We start from the raw sequence: 14,583 nt of genomic DNA, 5'->3' as shown, positions 1-14,583 counted from the left end.
TGCCTGATTGCGCTGTCTCGGATCTTCATCGTACGTAGAATGTGACGCAGAACGGAGCTGGTGAGAGTGGACAGCTCTTTTTCCCGATTGTACAAAGAATCCGGTCTTGCATCATTAAATTCTGAGCCAGCTTAACTTTTTCAAGGTTGTCCTTTATCAGCTTAAGTTTCCTTCTGTTCCAAGTTTGCTGAGTGTTTGATGAGGAAGGGAGGTTGGATTTTGTCAGGCACTTTGGTGGCATCTATCGTGATGACCATGTGGTTTTTCCTCTTTAGTTTGTTCATAGGGTGAATTACATCAGTTGAGTTTTTAGAGTGAAGCCAGTCTTTCATTCCTGAGATGAGCTGCTGGGATGATGGAGTGCTGCACTTCTCGTGCGTCGTTGGGCTGGACTCGCCAGCATCTTGTGTACGGGTTCCTGTAGCTGCTTCATGGGCAGGGGGGCCTGTGGTTTTCTCTGCTGTCCTGAACCCACTGTCTTCTCATTGGCGTTGACTCGTGTGAGAAACTCGGTGTTCTCCTCGTCTCCTCCCTCTGCACAGAATACCTCTCTCTATCCGGCTGGTTTCGTCCCCTCCCTCTGCACAGAATACCTCTCTCTATCCGGCTGGTTTTGTCTCCCTCCCTCTGCACAGAATACCTCTCTCTATCGGGCTGGTTTTGTCTCCCTCCCTCTGCACAGAATACCTCTCTCTATCGGGCTGGTTTTGTCTCCCTCCCTCTGCACAGAATACCTCTCTCTATCGGGCTGGTTTTGTCTCCCTCCCTCTGCACAGAATACCTCTCTCTATCGGGCTGGTTTTGTCTCCCTCCCTCTGCACAGAATACCTCTCTCTATCGGGCTGGTTTTGTCTCCCTCCCTCTGCACAGAATACCTCTCTCTATCGGGCTGGTTTTGTCTCCCTCCCTCTGCACAGAATACCTCTCTCTATCGGGCTGGTTTTGTCTCCCTCCCTCTGCACAGAATACCTCTCTCTATCGGGCTGGTTTTGTCTCCCTCCCTCTGCACAGAATACCTCTCTCTATCGGGCTGGTTTTGTCTCCCTCCCTCTGCACAGAATACCTCTCTCTATCGGGCTGGTTTTGTCTCCCTCCCTCTGCACAGAATACCTCTCTCTATCGGGCTGGTTTTGTCTCCCTCCCTCTGCACAGAATACCTCTCTCTATCGGGCTGGTTTTGTCTCCCTCCCTCTGCACAGAATACCTCTCTCTATCCGGCTGGTTTTGTCTCCCTCCCTCTGCACAGAATACCTCTCTCTATCGGGCTGGTTTCGTCTCCCTCCCTCTGCACAGAATACCTCTCTCTATCCGGCTGGTTTCGTCCCCTCCCTCTGCACAGAATACCTCTCTCTATCTGGCTGGTTTCGCCCCCTCCCTCTGCACAGAATACCTCTCTCTATCTGGCTGGTTTCGCCCCCTCCCTCTGCACAGAATACCTCTCTCTATCCGGCTGGTTTTAAGGTTTCTCTTTGTAAGTGGTGTTGAACACTTGGATTCCGGTTTGCCCGAGTATGGTTTCCTGGTGTTTATTGTACTTGGTGTCCATTTGCTTCTTTAATCTTTGGGCTTATGGTTTTCATCATATTTATAAGAAATATCAGCTTTTCATTCTTCAGATATCTCTCCTGTTCTCATCTCTCCCTACTGTTTCTGGGGCTCCGATTACAAGTATATGAGATTGAGCGCGTTGCCCCGCAGCCCACGGATGCTCTCTTTATTTCTTTAAATCCCTTTTTATCTCTGTTTATTTCATTTTAAGTAGTTCTTTTTTCTCTGTTCAGGTTCGCTAATCCTTTCATCTGTCCTTTCCTCCGTCTTGTGTATTTTCCATCGGAGACATTGCTGTTTTCCTGTCCAGAATTTTCCATGTTGTGCTCTTCCTTCTCATCTTTCTGTTGGTGCTTTCCTTGACCTCAGGTGGTTTCCTCACAAGCATGATCAGTAGTCTGGTACTGGCTTGTGGGGGGGGGGTGTCTCTGTGTGCACCTCCCACCCTGGTTCTCCCAGCCACCCTGGCCACTCTGGTGCCCCTGGGGGGGGCGTGTCCTCCGCTCGGCGGGCTCAGTCTGGGCCCCCCTGTCCCTGGGCTGCAGCCTGGGGTCCCCTCCAGCAGCATCACTGTTGACTGCCTTCTTTTGGGTTTCAAATGTGAAATCCTGTTTTTCACCTAAAAGCAATCTTTCCTGGTCTCAGGTCATTTTCTTTTTATTCATGGAAGATCTTCTTGGCATCACTGAGATCGATATTTCAGTATTGCCTGCTTCGCTGGACTGTGTTTCGTGGGGTGGGGGGGGGGATTTGTTGTGATTTCTCAGATCACTTCCTTGTTATGTGCTGCATTTTCTCATGCGTTCAGCAAATCTTCCCCCTTCCTCACCCTTTTATTCGTCCTCTGTTCCTAACATGTGTTCAGAGTTGAAGTGGTTTTGGTCAATGTGTATTTCTTTTACACTTAACTTTTCTAGATTGGGGCCCAGTTGTCGTGGGGCCTGGCCGGGGTGGGCATGGGTCTCGGCCGCCCCTCTCACTGGAACGCGGCCCCTCGGAAGTCCTCCTCTTCACGGGGCACGTTGGCTGCTGGAAGGCAAGGTGACACGAGAACTCTGCCCCGGCCTCTCTGTCCAGACCCTGGGACACTTCTCCTCTGCTTCCGGACTCCCCGGTCTCTTTCCTGGCTGCAGGTCTGGAGGCCTCTGCTGGGGGAGCCTTACATTGATTCCCAGGCAGTCCCTTATTTTGTATTTGTTGCGCCACAGGGCTGCTCACATTCACCCCCACCCTCCTGCCTGCACTGCTCCTTGCACAAATCCCTCCATGCTTCAGACCTCTTCGGGCCCTTGACACTGATTTTCGGCATGGATGCAGACTTTTGTTGCTATTTTTGTATTTTCTGATCATTTCATTAGCAGTTTGCAGGGGAGGTCTGGCTTGGCCTGAAACTGCATTCTGGAACAACGTGTCAGCCTGGGCTCCTTCCACACGCCAGGCAGCCTCCCTGTAGGCAGGGAGGGAGAGGAGGGTTAATCATTTACTGGTAAAATGAAAGCCCTCAGGCCTGCGTTTCTGGCATTTTTGTAGCATGATACCCGGAGAGGAATGTATTTCTTCCAAGCACACCCCAGCATATTCTAAACACGATGAAACATTTGTACTTTTGCCTGCAGATAAATAGCAGGAGAGGCGCTGGCTGCAGGGGGTTGGGGGGTGACAGGGGAGGGAGGGAGGACTGGGGGGGGAGGACAACAGGCCCCCGCTGGGGAATGGGGTGGTGGTGAGTTTGTAAGCAGAGCCTCGGTGGTGCTCCCCGTGGTCGTCCTGCCTGGGATATGCGCCCCGGAGAAAGTTAGTGAGCCGTGGGCTTTCCAGAGTGCCCTGCGAGCCCGGTCGTCGGTGGCAGGGCTGCTGCGGCCGGTCACTCACCACGGAGCTCTGTTCTTGGCGTGGATGTGCTCCAGGGCTCATCCTGGCCTTGGGACTGGGGAGAGGTTGTCTCCGCGATGCTTTGTGCAGACCTGCGCCGCCCACCCCTTGCCTGGCTAGCGTCTCCTTAGTGCCATCCCCAGATGGCAGGGTGGGGACAAGGAAGGGTTGACACAGAAATCAGACTACTGGGCAGAAAGGCTCCTTCTGAGTGTCGGTGGGGCCTGTTAGGGCTGTGCTCAGTCCCTATCGCCAGCCCTAATCATGGGTCCCTCTGCCTTGTGCTGTTCCACAGCCAGAGGCTGGAGTCCTAACCCGGAGGAGGGATGGTTCCCTGCAGGCCCCTCCCTGCTCCCTGCAAACGTCTCCCTTTCCAGGATGACCAGAGCAGCGTTCCGCTCGTTGACCGTGATGGCTCTCACCCGTGGTCACTGCTTCCAGCATCCTTTGCTGCGGACTGGCTGGGACTCCGTCCCCGAGGCTGGGCGTCTCTCTTCCCCTCTCTCGGAGATGGGCAGCATTAAATATTAATGCTAGTCTTACAAGTGTTTGCTTCTAAAATCTAAATTATTGATAGGCTTACATTTAAAATACAAATCATGAATTTCCCCAGACAGTGCTGAGGCAGTTAGAAGTTTTGCTTTTACCGTATGGCATGACCTTTGTGAAGCACACTCAGAATTTATTGCCAACAACGTGCAGGGACGGATGGGTCTTTCGGAAGCACATTTCCCAAACATCTGGAATGCCTGGCTGTCCTGCATCTGGATGCGTGACAGCGGAACAGCCTGAGGCCTGGCTCCCCTGTGTGCTTCTGCCAGCCCAGCCCTGGTCACCAGCTCCTCTCTCACCGAGCTCCAGCCGGACAGGACTTGGCCCCATTCTCAGCGCCTCCCCCCCCCCCACCGCCATGAGCTTCCATGTATCCTCTTGTGACAATATTGTTCTCAAAAAAAGAATCTATTGGTCTGTGTGGTGTATTCCCATCCCAGGGTGGTGGGGCTATCTTTTGTAGTCCATTTTTGCCAGAATTCACCCCATCCCCACCCCCCTGATCCCCTCCCAGCCCGAGTAGTGAGCATCCTCTGTGATGTGGGAGAAGCCTGCCAGCCCGTGGTCTGCAAGGGCAGAGTGTGGTGCAGCCCACAAGTCGAGCTGGGTAAGGAAGCTTCCCCCAGTCGCTGCTAGGAAACCATGTGTCCTTACAAAACCCCTTCCAGACTCCGGTGCCAGTGTCCCTAGTGAATAAAGGGTTGTGAGCTGGCCAGTGCGACACACACATAGCCTGTCATTCGCTGGATGTCAGTAGCCTTCCCCTGCCTGGGAGCCTAGATACTGCTGCTGGGGCAGCTGCCCCGCCTGTCCTCCAGGATTACGAACTCCGTGAACACAGCCGGCCATGGGCCGCGCATCTCCCTGTGTCCCAGGGCCCCCCTGTTGGGGGTCATGGCAGGTCGTATCTTCATAGGCTCCTCAGGGGTCCCACTTCTGGTTATTCAGTCAAACGTGCATCTAGGTTCTGTCAGGAAGGGATTCGAATGAAGTAATTAAAGTCCCAAGTCAGTTGACCTTAAAAAATGGAGATCGTCCGAGTACGTCTGACCCAATTGGGTAAGCCATTATAAAAAGCAGAGAATTTTATCTAGTTGGTGACAGAGGAAAGTCAGAGATTCCAAGCACAAAGAGCACTCCGCGTACCGTCGCTGGCTTTGACGGTAGAGGGGGCTGGGAGTGGTGGTCTGTGGGTGGCCTCCTGGGAGGGACCCCCTCCTGAAGGCCAGCAAGGAATGGGGCACCTCAGGCCAACCACTGCAAGGAACTGACGTGCCAGGAGCTCGAATGAGCCTGGAGACCGCTTCCTCCGCAGAAGAGCCAGCGATGAGCCCCGGCCAGCCACCACCTTGGTTTGGGCCTCCAGGGGCCCTGAGCAGAGAACCCAGTCAGGCCCATCCGGAACTCGGACCCAGAGAACTGTGAGCTGATAAGCGGGTGTTGTTCTAAGCATCTGGGTTTGTGGGAATCTGCTACGTGGCAGTAGAGACGAGGACGGGTACCGTTCGGGCCGCGGGGTTCCCAGAGCAGCAGACTGGGCACCTGCTTCGCCTGCTTGAGAAGCTCGCGACCTGTCTTCGCCATGAATGATTCCGCAAAGCTTTCTTTCCGAGCAAGTCTTTGAAGAGGGAAGGGGAAGGAGAGCCCTTTGCAGTCTGTTTCATGTGTGGTCTCACCTTCGGGCTCGTCTCCAAGTGCTGCGACCAGCTGCGCTCCCGGATCAGAGTCACGTGGCACTCGTGGTGCCGTGAGCCCCGTGCAGCTGAGGCCAGGGCGGGCTGAGGGACAGCCGCCACTCCATTCGGGCCGAGGGTTTCCTTAGCCTGGGGCTCTCTGACTCCACCTGAGCATTAACTCCCCCCTTCCCGAACTGCGGGGGCTCAGACGCTTCGCAAACTTGTCGGGCAGAGCCAGGTCTGCTGGCACACCGTTTCTTCCGAGGGGCTCTTAGAGACCTGCCCCCTGCCCCTAGCGACAAGGGGTGCACCCATCCAGGGGCAGAGGAGCCTGAGTGACAGGCGGGAGGGCGAGGTGGCCTGGAATCCAGCCGAGTGTCAGCCTTCTGGGGGCGGGATCCGTGTGTCACTGTGCTGTCACCTTGTAAAGAGGGACCGTATGTGTATCATCTGTCATCCAAACCTGAGCACTCTGGGAGTGAAAAGAGGCTCTCCGAGTAACTATGCTGGGCCGGCAGGCAAAGCCGGGACGCCCGGGACCACGCCTGCCCCCCAGCTCCACCCACACGTGGACGCAGACCCACGCCTGGGAGTCTCTTGGGGATGGCTGAGACTGGCTCGCGTGCTCTCCAGGTGTCTCCAGAAACCGAAAAAAAAAACTGAAAAAGCAATAAGCACACACACAAGAATTCCAAAGAAGAAAGGCACCCTCGGGTTTTCCCCAGTCTAGGTGTGTGCCGCTGACGCAGGCAGAGGCGGGCCACGGTCCGTGCAGCGGTGACCTCCTGTGCCCTCGGCGCCCGGCTGCTGCGGTCCGCCGGGTGCTATCCCACTTTCCGCCGATGGGGATCGTTCCCCAGGCAGTCGCGGCCGCGAGGAGCGCGGACTCTTACATCCTCACGAGGAGGCCAGTCTTGGCGGAGTTGTTTGGGGTCTCTGGGCTTCAGTCTGCTTTGGGAACACCACAACCTAGCCAGGGGCTAGCAAGGAGGGAGCTTTGCTGGGAGTTTCTGCCCAGGGTGGCGCAATAAGGAGCTGCATTTTTCACAGAGAAATTAAAACAACACCGAAGCCTACGCTAAGTTCATCTGCTTTTTACTATCGCCACGGACCAGCCGTTCTTGGCAAACGGGTGATGGAATATTTCTCCCCTCTGGGGCTGGCCACTTGCCGTGCCCTTCTCCCTACTTCATGTGGGCCCATCACTGTAACGTACTTCCTGGGTTGTGATGCCAATCACACGAAATTTTTTTTTTTGATTATTGTACTAAAGACTTATTTTTTTTTAATTTAAATTCAGTTAATTGACATATAACGTACTATCAGTTTCAGAAGTAGAGGTCGGTGATTCCTCAGTTGTGTGTAACACCCAGTGCTCATTACATCCCATGCCCTCCTTAATGTCCATCACCTGGTTACCCCATCCCCCACCCTCCATCACACAAATTTTACACGGAAAATGTTTCATGGTACCTGGCCCTCGGTAAAATCCGCAGTAAACATGAAACCCTTGTCCTTCCTCTTCTGTCAAAGGCCAGAGATGGTTGCATCTGTCTGTTGTTTGAATATAAGTGACAGAGACTAAAATTGAATTAGGTATGAAAAGGGGGGATTTATGGGCACCAGAGATTTGAACGCCGTGATGGTACTCCATCACCAGTTAATGCCTTCACTGCTTTCTTAGAGTCAGGTTCATTGTCTTAGACCCAGTTCTCCATGAAGCTGGAGTCATTGCTGCTGAAAAAGCTATGCTCACATTCCTACAGAAAAAGCAAGAGGAGAGGTGGGAATGGTCACATTTTGCCTGTGGAGGACTCTTATTGGCCTGGCTGGATCATGTCCTAGTTTGGGAACCAATCACTATGGACAGAGGCAGAATGAGGTACCATGATTGGCCGAGCATGTGACAGGTGCCCAGCGCTCAACCAATCACTATGGACAGAGGTAGAATGAGGTACCATGGTTGGCTGAGCTTGTGTCAGGTGCCCAATGCTCGACCAATCACTATGGACAGAGGCAGAATGAGATACCATGATTGGTCGAGCTTGTGTCAGGTGCCCAGCGCTCCACCAATCATCATGACCAGGGAGGTGGGCTCCTGTAAGAAGACGGCAAATCCTTTCTTGACATTCATAATAAAAGAGCACAGGAGGGTTGTGATGGGGGAGTTCTGGGTGTGTGGAGTAACAGGTGTCTCTGGACAGCTCCACTGCCCACCCAGAGCCCCTTCTGCTGTGGAAGAAAGCAGTTTGGCCACAACTTGAGAACTGGTGTATTTGTGCCCTCGGGCTCACCCAGACACCTGCCAGAGAGAGTAATATCCATGGGAAAGGCACCTGCCCTCAGTAGCAGGGAGGCTCGGTGGAGTACCTCTTGGTCTGGAGTTGGCTCTGGAGCGGGCCCCCATGCACTGCTTGCATTCCTGTGCTGGGGGGTGTTTGTTCCTGTGTGCACAGCTGCTCAAGTGGCCGGGGTCAGCCTCTGAGAACAAGAACACGTGTCACTGGAACAGCAACCAAAGTCCCGTCCAGCCTCTGGGCCCCCATTCAGGGGGCACACGTCTTTGGAACGACATCAAATAGTGTCCATCATGGGGCCATCGCTTTGCTTTTGTTGCTAATAATTTTCTCTTGTTTTCCTCCTTTGCTGTCTTGCTTTTTCTTCTTTTTAAACCAAGATAAGATGTTTCCAGTTTTCTTAAGGATTCTTTTGATGAAATAATTCTAATTTATATTTGTACTTCTGCTGTAGCCTGGGGAGCTGTTTTATGAAGCACAAAGCCTTCTTTTGTGATCTTATCCAAGACAAACTTCTGATTCTTCTTTTTTTAAGAAGTTACTGCTGATCTAAATAATACTTAAAAATCAGCTTATTGAAAACAATGACAGAAGGGCCCTTTGCCCAGAGAAGGGGGCCCGTTCGTTGGAATCTATGAGCATTCTTCTAAAGTAGCAGTCCGTAGATGGTTTTTGTTAAGGGCCAGGTAGTCGAGATGTTTGGCTTTGTGAGTTATAGAGTTTCTTTCATAACTACTCAGCCTGACCATTGTACCACGAAAGTAGCTGAAGACAATAAATAAATCAGTGGATGTCTGTGGCCGGGTTCCAATAAATATTTAAGTAACAGGGAGTGAGCCAGGTTGGGGTCAGATGTTGCAGTTTGCCAACCCCTGTTCTAAAGCATTTTATGCTTACAATGTAGAGAAATTGTCCTTGAAATCCCTGAGATGTGCCATACTTCTCCCCATGTCATGGAGTAGAAACACGGAGTGGAGTCCAGAACTCACCGTAGGTTCACGCGGGGCTTAGAGTAGACCAGGTGTTGACAGCCTTGCCTCCTGTGATGCAGTAATTCCTTTTTTGGGAATCTATCCTAAGACAGTATGCATGTATATATATTTTTCCACCCAGTTACCACGGCATTATTTGCCATGTGGAAATAACATGGGAATAACTTCGTGTCCAATGGTAAATCGTCTACAGAAAATGGTGTTATAGAGCCTTTCACATAATGTTCACGGTTACGTTTTTGTGACTTTATGCTGTGACATAAGGTAGAAAAACATATACCGTGGCACCTCAGTTAATGAAAAGAAAGAGCAGGCATGCATAGAGGATGATTTCCAGAAAATATCCCCAAATGTTAATAGTGTTTTTCTCAAAACAGAAAGATTGTCTGGGATTTTTACTCTGTGTGTGTATGTGTGTGTGTTTGTTTTTTCCAAAAGACCACTTTAGTTTTAGAATAAAAGCACTTTAAGGGGAAAATAAGTAGTTCTTCAACCTTTTAGCTGGAGACAGTGTTGTGTGCAGTATTCTAGAACCTTCCAGAATGCTCTCTTCACTCAGAGAAGCCTGCAGGCCAGGGCTGGGCTGACTCCAGGGGAGTCTTCGCGACCAGTGGTGCTCTGGCCCAGGGCGCTGTCATCTGGGGGCTCACAGAGTTGCTCTCTGGAGCCGCCAGCTGCTTATACTCTCATTCTTGAAGGAGGTTGCTTGAGCTTCTGCGTGTAAGTCTTCAGCTGTCCACATAACCTTCAGAGCAGGCATGTCTGGGCCTGTCTCCCAGTTGAGAGAACATGGAGCAGCCTGCCCAACCCCCCACAGCCCACTCCCGCAGGGGCTGTGCCGCTGATACTGGCTTCCTCTTCCTTCTGGAATAGGATCCTTTGGGTTTGGGCTATGCTGTGCACTCACAAGTGGTTCTCCTTTGTGCGTCAAGTCCAGAACAATGTCTGCTTCCGCAGCTGCCGGCTGTGTGGGAAGATGGCTGGGGCCTCGGGGCCAGAGCTGGCCACAGTGTCCCGTGCGTCCTGCTTGCTCTGAGAATGGATCCACGCCCGGAGGAAAGCCCATCACTCCCGTACGGAAGGAAGCCGATGGGTGTTGGGGGTTCAGACGCTGGACTCTTGCTGAAGCAGAGGACCAGAGTGGGAGATGACTAGCATGTTTCATTGTAAAATTTTGGATGGTGCGATTGTAGATGCCTCACGTTCCAGAACGTCATGGTGGGAGAGGTGGCTGCCGTGGGGAGGAGGGATGTTGGCAGGTTCTCCACGTGGGTGCTGGGACCAAGTCCGATGACGGCAGGTCTGGAGGTGAAGAGAAAGTCGTGTGACAAGCTGGAGTCTGACATGGAGGAGGGGTGACCTGCAGTGGGGAGACCGAGGCACAGCAGGTGCACCAGGCGGACGCGTGAGTCTGGCAGGAGCTGCGGGTTATACGACAGGAGTGCGTGTGGAAGGGCTCTGGGGCCTTGGCCTGGACTGACTGTGCTTTGAGGAACCCACTGGTTCCAGCCCTGTGAATCCAGCCCCGTGGTTCTAAGCAGACCCGAGGGTTCTGTGGGCCAGGAGAGAAGACTGGAAGCAATGCGTGTAGCAGCCATGTCTCTGTGTTCCCTTCCCTACAGGGGAGCCCCGTTGCAAGTAAGCCCAACACCCCGTTGCCAGAGGGACAGAGAGTGATCCCCTGGTCCCCTTCCCTGGGACACACTGTCCAGTGTTGGGGGGCAGCCACTTGTCTCCATACGTCTCCACTGCTTTCAGATTTGCCAAAAATCCAGTGTCACAGACGGCCTTTCAGGAACACAGCCACTGTATAATGCTAAGTGTGCTTTCCCCCCAAGGAGCCCAGAAAGGGGGCTCCCTGTGCCCGAGGAAACTGGAGAAGCCCACAGAGAAATAAACGTGGGGGCCGTTGTCTCTCGGGGTCCTGACAGCAGATCATGGGAATGTGTTTTCTCATTTCCTCGTATTCCACGGCTCATGTGTTCGGCAGCTGTGATTTATTTTCAGAGCACACGTTGGAATTTGACAGACTCTCCGGCTGGCCTGCTTCACAGCTGAAACCATTTGCCATTTGGTAGATGATAAAGCGAGTGACAGTTTACCCCGGAGCAGCCGCAAAAAGCAGCCATCTGCGAGTGAGACAGACCGGTGTCAGCCCTGGGGCGGCCGCCCGCGCAGCCAGTGCCACCGCTCCTAGCAGACGGGGGCGGGGGCGGGCGGGCCCCTCGATGGGGCCGAGCTCTGGGGGACGCGTGCTGCCTGAAGATGTCCGGGCCGCTGTGGGCACGGCCGTGATCGCTGGCCTCCGCAGAGGGCCAAGCGCCCTGCAGCCTCCCTGCTGCTGGGGGCGGGGGAGACAGCCTTGAGGTGCCGGCTCCAGCCCGGGAGACAGAGCCCCCCCCAGGTGCTAGGGGGAGGACGGGGCATGGCCACCCTGCCCTGCACACCTGCTCCCCTCTGGAGCCGTGAGGGCATGGCCTCAAGACGGTCTTCCTCAAGGCTCTTGCGATTTCAAGCGATAGAAACCCACTCAGTGTTTTATTGCAAAGGGGGTGGGTCTCTGGTCATGTTTTTACTCCTGCTCCGCTGTGTTTTTGTTTAGAGCATTTCTCCCCACCTGACAGCATCCCCACTCCCCCCCCCGCCCCCATTCTGTTCTTTGGGTTTTGTTGCCCGTTCACCTGCTAGACTCCCGTGGCCCCTGCCTGTTTAACCCTGTGCGTCTGGTGGCCCCCAGCAGATTGTAGGTGTTTAATAAACACAAGGGTAAGTTGTGACAAGAAGTGGGAGGTGGGCGAAGGGAAGGAGGAGCTGCTGGGAAGGCCTGGCCTCAGGAGGCAGAGCAGGGGACAGCGAGCTGGCTGAGCTGGGCGGGGAAGTGGCGGGAAGGGCAGGCGGGGACGCAGCAGGTGCAGCCTGAGAGGCCAGCAGAGGCCAGATCTGGGGGGGCCCCTTCGCGGTGGGCGGAAGGACTTAGAGTTCATTGGGAATCAGTAGTGGGAAGCAAGGAGTGTGACATGATCGTTTGAGTGTGCCAGGAACCTTGCACTAACTGCATTCCTTGTGTGTGCAAACCACACGTCATCACGGTAATCCTGAGCGCGAGATCTGACCGCCTCCATTTTGCAGAAAAAGAAAAAACAAACAAAGCAACCATGGGCCAGCAAGGCTGAGTGCCCGGGTCACGCGTGTGGTGGAGCTGTGGCCGTTTTGTGGTTAAGTGGTGACTTCTGTAGGATGCGGAGGGCAGACTGCGGGGGGCAAGGCCCAGGCGGGAGAGCTGCCCGAGCAGGGGGCCGGTGAGCAGCACCGGGCTCGGGTGGTCCCATGCAGCTGCAGGAAGCACACAGGCAGACGTGTGCGGGAGACAAGTGACCGACTGTCCGTGACTAATCAGGTGTGGAGCGAGTGTTTCATGTGCCTTATTTAGTAAGTGTTTATAGTGGGAGCGCCTGGGGGGCTCAGTCGGTGAAGCCTCTGCCTTCGGCTCTGGTCATGATCTCAGGGTCCTGGGTCAGCAGGGAGCCTGCTTCTCCCTCTCCCTCTGCCGCTTCCCCTGCTTGTGCTCTTTCTCTCTCTCCATCTCTCTCTCTCTCAAATAAATAAATAAAATCTTTTTAAAAATGTGGAGCACTTTCTACGAGGCACACACAGTTTTAGTTGTTCCATGACATTAGCTCGTTTACTCCCCACGACAGCCGTCTGAGGGAGAAGCTATTGTCCTCATTTTACGGACGAAGAAGCCAAAGCACGGATGCGTCAGGTGCACTGCCCAGGGTCGCAGTCAGTGAAGGAGGCAGGCCTGGAAGCAAGGCCCGTGCTCCACCGCTGGATTCCTGGCTTGAGCGGGAGGGTCACGCGGTGCTGGTGACCTAGATGGGGACCCGGGGGAGGAAGGGCAGTTCTGGGCGCTCTGGACGGGGAGGCGGGTTTGGTTCTGAACCCGTGCGCCGTGAGGTGGACACATGGGAGCTTCCGAGAGAGGTCCTGCTGGAGATGCTGTCTTGGTGTCATCAGCACGGAGGGCCCGGGGAGAGTGGGAGAGAAGGGCCCAGGCTCCGGAGTGCCACCGGCAAAGGAGAGGCAGGAGACAGTGGTGTCCAGGGTGCGAAGGGTCCAAGAAAGAGGGACTGATTGAGGACAGGGCCCAAGTTGAGAGGGACCGGTTTGTATCTGTTATATTTGGCTGCAAACAGAGCCCCGGCGACCTGGCAGGCTGCAGAGAGCTGAGGCTTCGGGGCAGGCGTGGAGGTGAGTGTGGACAGAGCACAGGGAGCAAGAGGATGGGGGCCTTAGGGTCAAAGACCTCTCCCCGCCATCCCCCCAACCAGTAACAGAGATCTGACGGTTTCTGAATACTGGATGGAGTAGCGGTAGGAAGGGGCGAGGCGGGAGGGTCTGGTGGATGGAGTGAGGCCCACCACAGGTGGGGAGGAGACTTCTTCTGTGGTGGGAGCAAGATGGGGAATGGGCACACAACAGCTTGTATGTGTTTCAATGTAGGAACAGGGAAACAGAGATAAAAAGCCACTTGTGCTAGCGTGTTACTTAATGCCCACTTTGTTGCGAATCCTTTCCCGGATGGACGCAGACAGTGGCGTCAGCCAGTGAGCACTGGGCAGGCGCTGTCAGCAGAGCTAGCATCAGTGTTCCCCTTGGTGCATCCCTGCAAGGTGCGGAGCTCAAGGTCACGGTAGACGAGTTTGCGAGTAAGTCGTAATGGGTTTGCGAGTCATTACGGCACAATGTGGCAAGTGAGAGGGATGTCTGTTTCATCCACCAGACTTGATGGTACCTTGTTCGTGTTTGTACCCCCAGAGCCTCACAAGATGCTTGGCTCTGCAGAAACACTTGACAAATACTGAGGGAGGGAGGGAATGGATAGAAAGGGAATGAAAGCCCCACCTGCAGAACCTGGAGGAGGCTTCCCAGGGGCTGTGACATTTGAGCTGGGCCTGAAGGACGAGCATCAGAGCATCAGGTGCCGTTGGCGTGGAGCAGAGTGAACCTGTGGCAGAAAGGTTTGTGTCTGTGCGTGTGCGAGGCGGGAGGCCCTCCAAGATGCGGGCATGCTGGGCTGTGTCTGGAGTGGCACTCACCCTGTCCGGAGGCCACTGACCACGGACGCTCACTGAGCACCCAGGACAGAGGTCGGGGGAACGGAGATGTGCCCTTTGTGTGCAAGACACAGCAATGTCGAAAACCCAGTAAGAGGAAAGGAATGCAGAGTATCCCGCGAATGTTTTACATGTTGACATGGTAATATTTCAGGTATATTCTTGCAAGCAGTGCCACCTGTTCAAGTTTGTAAAAAATGGGCGTACTGGGACATGTGAAGTTACGCGGGCGGCTCCTACAGCGTTTCTCTTGGGTTGGGTAACGGGAAATGAGGTGAAAGCCAGGCGGAGTGGCAGGCGGGGCCGAATTCCAAAGCACCCTGTGAGGAGCTCCCGTAGTTGTGAGCACAGGTGGGCGGTCAGATGTGTGCTGTCTACACAGCTGGCGGCCATGTGAGAGGTGCTCTGACAGGATGCTGGAGGGTGGGAGCCCGTGAGTCTCAGTTGAGGGTTGGCGGGAAGGCGGAGGAGATGGAGAGACAGGTGGGCGTGCAGGGGATGACAGAGGGGAGGACTCCCACATGGCATG

At 54.3% G+C, this 14,583-nt stretch overlaps 1 protein-coding gene across 1 annotated transcript in view; it reads left to right on the top strand.

The window, feature by feature from the left end:
- Positions 1-14,583, top strand: part of ARNT2 (aryl hydrocarbon receptor nuclear translocator 2) — a 115,619-nt gene that overhangs the window by 33,945 nt on the left and 67,091 nt on the right. The gene's annotated exons all lie outside the window — the stretch shown is intronic.

Source organism: Ursus maritimus, unplaced genomic scaffold (assembly GCF_017311325.1).
Source record: "Ursus maritimus isolate PB19 unplaced genomic scaffold, ASM1731132v1 scaffold_27, whole genome shotgun sequence".
Lineage (NCBI taxonomy): Eukaryota > Metazoa > Chordata > Mammalia > Carnivora > Ursidae > Ursus > Ursus maritimus.
This window is presented reverse-complemented; position numbering and strand designations above follow the sequence as displayed.